Source organism: Entelurus aequoreus, linkage group LG03 (assembly GCF_033978785.1).
Source record: "Entelurus aequoreus isolate RoL-2023_Sb linkage group LG03, RoL_Eaeq_v1.1, whole genome shotgun sequence".
NCBI lineage: Eukaryota > Metazoa > Chordata > Actinopteri > Syngnathiformes > Syngnathidae > Entelurus > Entelurus aequoreus.
Genome location: NC_084733.1, coordinates 81382633 through 81389020, shown reverse-complemented (window position 1 = coordinate 81389020; position 6388 = coordinate 81382633).

Sequence of the window (6388 nt, the reverse complement as noted above, 5' to 3'; positions counted from 1 at the left end):
TGTACCACAAACGACTGGAAAAAGTTTGGGGATGTTCTGACATAGTTTGGGGGGAAGAGGGGGTCTAGTTTTGATTACCAACACGTTAACATAAAAGCCATAAAACGTTAACTTAAAAACTGTAATAGACCAAAAATGTTTGCAGTACAAATTAGCACGAACGATTAGCACAAGTTTGGGGATGTTTTGACATAGTTTGGGGGGAAGAAGGGGTCTAGTTTTGATTAATAACACGTTAAAGTAAATTGAATATGTTTATTTTACCTTTATTTTTTAAACATACCGTATTGGGTAATGTTAACATATTTAGAGTTACAATACGTGTTATACCTGGTGTATCAAACTTGATACACACATTTTGAAAAGTTTACTATAAAATATATTCTATATTATTCAGTAATTTTACATTGCATCAAACTGTTCATACTGATGTGTCAGTGAAACAAAATTGTTCTTACCTTATCCCTTTCAAACGTGGCAAAGTTTCTCTTCAAAACAATCAGGTGTCTCTCCTTTCTTCTTTGTGGCAATCTTGCAGGATCACTGCACAGTTCTCTTAATAAATTAATTACTGACCTCATGTGGATTATACGTGTAATGTATGTATCTAATCTGATACGTCAGGCTTTTTAGGGAAAAACGTACTACACTGATGTAGAGGGCTCAAACACTTATGATATAACCCTAAAAAACTAACCCTATAACACCTTATGTTAGGCGTTATAGGGTTAGTTTTCGCAAAATCCTTTGACTTAATTGCCATTAAAGGCATTAACCCTTTAAAGCCTGAACTACTGACTCAAAAATTGACAAAACTCCAAATATTTAGGCCTTATAAGGTTAATTTTCACAAAATCCTTTTTTAATGACTTAAAGGCCTTAACCTTTAAGGGGAAGTTTGATTGGTCTTTTGGAACAAATCATTCCCCCCCACAAATATCAAGTTACATAATTTTTCATTTGTATCATATTTGATACATCCTGTCCCACATTTTCATAACAAACCAAAACGTAATGCAATAGACAGAAATATCTATCATATTATAATCAAACATAAAAAGAACATCAGCATTCTTTCCAAATATTTTTTAAAGCATATTTCACGTAATTATTTGATATCTAAAAAAAACGTACAAAAAGTCAACATCATTATGTATTTTTTCCCCCCTCACAAAAATGTGAAAGCTATGATTTACTATTGCAACACACACCGAGTGATTGCAATAGTAATATACCATATTGTGTAATGTAAACATTATATTTGTTTGACACACTTAAAGACTGCATGTTGCTTCATAGTATTTACAATGCAAGAAATACAATAAAATGCCAATTGACCCATTTAGAGTTACATTGCCTTTTATACCTGCTGTATCAAACTTGATACACATATTTTGAAAAGTTTTACTATAACATACATTCTATATTATTCAGTAATTTTACATTGCATCAAACTGCTCATACTGACGTGTCAGTGAAACAAATGTTTTCTTACCTTATCTTTTTCAAATGTGGCAAAGTTTCTCTTCAAAACATCCAGGTGTCTCTCCGTTCTTCTTTGTGGCAATCTTGCAGGATCACTGCACAGTTCTCTAATAAATTAATTACTGACCTCATGTGGATTATAGGTGTAATGCATGTATCTAATCTGATACGTCGGGCTTTTTAGGGAAACACGTATTACACTGATGCAGGGGGCTCAAACACGTATGTATCACTTATGATACGTTAGGCCTTATAAGGTTAATTTTCACAAAATCCTTTTTTAATGACTTAAAGGCCTTAACCTTTAAGGGGAAGTTTGATTGGTCTTTTTCATTCCCCCCCACAAATATCAATTTACATAATTTTTCATTTGTATCATATTTGATACATCCTGTCCCACATTTTCATAATAAACCAAAACGTAATGCAATAGACAGAAATATCTATCATATTATAATCAAACATAAAAAGAACATCAGCATTCTTTCCAAATATTTTTTAAAGCATATTTCACGTAATTATTTGATATCTAAAAAAACCGTACAAAAAGTCAACATCATTATGTATTTTTTCCCCCCTCACAAAAATCTGAAAGCTATGATTTACTATTGCAACACACACCGAGTGATTGCAATAGTAATATACCGGTACCATATTGTGTAATGTAAACATTATATTTGTTTGACACACTTAAAGACTGCATGTTGCTCCATGGTATTTACAATGCAAGAAGTACAATAAAATGCCAATTGACCCATTTAGAGTTACATTGCTTTTTATACCTGCTGTATCAAACTTGATACACACATTTTGAAAAGTTTTACTATAAAATATATTCTATATTATTCAGTAATTTTACATTGCATCAAACTGCTCATACTGACGTGTCAGTGAAATAAATTTTTTCTTACCTTATCACTTTCAAATGTGGCAAAGTTTCTCTTCAAAACATCCAGGTGTCTCTCCGTTCTTCTTTGTGGCAATCTTGCAGGATCACTGCACAGTTCTCTAATAAATTAATTACTGACCTCATGTGGATTATACGTGTAATGCTTGTATCTAATCTGATACGTCAGGCTTTTTAGGGAAACACATATTACACTGATGCAGAGGGCTCAAACACGTATGTATCACTTATGGTACATTAGGCCTTATAAGGTTAATTTTCACAAAATCCTTTTTTAATGACTTAAAGGCCTTAACCTTTAAGGGGAAGTTTGATTGGTCTTTTTGAACAAATCATTCCCCCCACAAATATCAATTTACATAATTTTTCATTTGTATCATATTTGATACATCCAGTCCCACATTTTCATGTTTTCATAACAAACCAAAACGTAATGCAATAGATAGAAATATCTGTCATGTTATAATCAAACATAAAAAGAGCCTCAGCATTCTTTCCAAATCTTTTTTAAAGCATATTTCACGTAATTATTTGATATCTAAAAAAAAACATACAAAAAGTCAACATCATTATGTATTTTTTCCCCCCTCACAAAAATCTGAAAGCTATAATTTACTATTGCAACACACACCGAGTGATTGCAATAGTAATATACCGGTACCACATTGTGTAATGTAATTATATTTGTTTGACACACTTAAAGACTGCATGTTGCTCCATGGTAGTTACAAGGCAAGAAATACAATAAAATGCCAATTGACCCATTTAGAGTTACATTACCTTTTATACCTGCTGTATCAAACTTGATACACATATTTTGAAAAGTTTTACTATAAAATATATTCTATATTATTCAGTAATTTTACATTGCATCAAACTGCTCATACTGACGTGTCAGTGAAACAAATATTTTCTTACCTTATCACTTTCAAATGTGGCAAAGTTTCTCTTCAAAACATCCAGGTGTCTCTCTGTTCTTCTTTGTGGCAATCTTGCAGGATCACTGCACAGTTCTCTAATAAATTAATTACTGACCTCATGTGGATTATACGTGTAATGCATGTATCTAATCTGATACGTCGGGCTTTTTAGGGAAACACGTATTACACTGATGCAGGGGGCTCAAACACGTATGTATCACTTATGATACGTTAGGCCTTATAAGGTTAATTTTCACAAAATCCTTTTTTAATGACTTAAAGGCCTTAACCTTTAAGGGGAAGTTTGATTGGTCTTTTTGAACAAATCATTCCCCCCCACAAATATCCATTTACATAATTTTTCATTTGTATCATATTTGATACATCCTGTCCCACATTTTCATAATGAACCAAAACGTAATGCAATAGACAGAAATATCTATCATATTATAATCAAACATAAAAAGAACATCAGCATTCTTTCCAAATATTTTTTGAAGCATATTTCACGTAATTATTTGATATCTAAAAAAAACGTACAAAAAGTCAACATCATTATGTATTTTTTCCCCCCTCACAAAAATCTGAAAGCTATGATTTACTATTGCAACACACACCGAGTGATTGCAATAGTAATATACCGGTACCATATTGTGTAATGTAAACATTATATTTGTTTGACACACTTAAAGACTGCATGTTGCTCCATGGTATTTACAATGCAAGAAGTACAATAAAATGCCAATTGACCCATTTAGAGTTACATTGCCTTTTATACCTGCTGTATCAAACTTGATACACACATTTTGAAAAGTTTTACTATAAAATATATTCTATATTATTCAGTAATTTTACATTGCATCAAACTGCTCATACTGACGTGTCAGTGAAATAAATTTTTTCTTACCTTATCACTTTCAAATGTGGCAAAGTTTCTCTTCAAAACATCCAGGTGTCTCTCCGTTCTTCTTTGTGGCAATCTTGCAGGATCACTGCACAGTTCTCTAATAAATTAATTACTGACCTCATGTGGATTATACGTGTAATGCTTGTATCTAATCTGATACGTCAGGCTTTTTAGGGAAACACATATTACACTGATGCAGAGGGCTCAAACACGTATGTATCACTTATGGTACATTAGGCCTTATAAGGTTAATTTTCACAAAATCCTTTTTTAATGACTTAAAGGCCTTAACCTTTAAGGGGAAGTTTGATTGGTCTTTTTGAACAAATCATTCCCCCCACAAATATCAATTTACATAATTTTTCATTTGTATCATATTTGATACATCCAGTCCCACATTTTCATGTTTTCATAACAAACCAAAACGTAATGCAATAGATAGAAATATCTGTCATGTTATAATCAAACATAAAAAGAGCCTCAGCATTCTTTCCAAATCTTTTTTAAAGCATATTTCACGTAATTATTTGATATCTAAAAAAAAACGTACAAAAAGTCAACATCATTATGTATTTTTTCCCCCCTCACAAAAATCTGAAAGCTATAATTTACTATTGCAACACACACCGAGTGATTGCAATAGTAATATACCGGTACCACATTGTGTAATGTAATTATATTTGTTTGACACACTTAAAGACTGCATGTTGCTCCATGGTAGTTACAAGGCAAGAAATACAATAAAATGCCAATTGACCCATTTAGAGTTACATTACCTTTTATACCTGCTGTATCAAACTTGATACACATATTTTGAAAAGTTTTACTATAAAATATATTCAATATTATTCAGTAATTTTACATTGCATCAAACTGCTCATACTGACGTGTCAGTGAAACAAATGTTTTCTTACCTTATCACTTTCAAATGTGGCAAAGTTTCTCTTCAAAACATCCAGGTGTCTCTCCGTTCTTCTTTGTGGCAATCTTGCAGGATCACTGCACAGTTCTCTAATAAATTAATTACTGACCTCATGTGGATTATACGTGTAATGCACGTATCTAATCTGATACGTCGGGCTTTTTAGGGAAACACGTATTACACTGATGCAGGGGGCTCAAACACGTATGTATCACTTATGATACGTTAGGCCTTATAAGGTTAATTTTCACAAAATCCTTTTTTAATGACTTAAAGGCCTTAACCTTTAAGGGGAAGTTTGATTGGTCTTTTTGAACAAATCATTCCCCCCCACAAATATCAATTTACATAATTTTTAATTTGTATCATATTTGATACATCCAGTCCCACATTTTCATGTTTTCATAACAAACCAAAACGTAATGCAATAGATAGAAATATCTATCATGTTATAATCAAACATAAAAAGGATCTCAGCATTCTTTCCAAATCTTTTTTAAAGCATATTTCACGTAATTATTTGATATCTAAAAAAAGCATACAAAAAGTCAACATCATTATGTATTTTTTCCCCCCTCACAAAAATCTGAAAGCTATAATTTACTATTGCAACACACACCGAGTAATTGCAATAGTAATATACCATATTGTGTAATGTAAACATTATATTTGTTTGACACATCTAAAGACTGCATGTTGCTCCATGGTATTTACAATGCAAGAAATACAATAAAATGCCAATTGACTCATTTAGAGTTGCATTACCTTTTATACCTGCTGTATCAAATTTTATACACACATTTCCAAAACCGTTTTTCTGTAAAATATATTATAGATTATTAAGTAATTTTTACATTGCATCAACAAATTAACTGTTCATACTGATGTATCAGTAAAAAAAAAAAAAGTCTTATCTTATCCCTTTCACGTTTGGCAAAGTTTCTCGATAAAAATAGTTTCTTTTTTGTGGCAATCTTGCAGGATCACTGCACAGTCTTCTAAAAGGTCGATTACTGCCCTCATCTAGCTTATAGTGTAATGCATGCATCTAATCTGATACATCAGGCTTTTTAGGGGAAAAACAAATTACGCTGAAGTAGAGGGCTCAAACACTTATGTATCACTTATGATATGCTGGGCGTAAAAGGGTTAACTTTTTTTAATCCTTTTAATGACTTTTTGTGTTTTCTACTGCCCCGCCGCAACCCTGTTAGACATACCTTTGTAGGTGCGACCACAAAGATGAC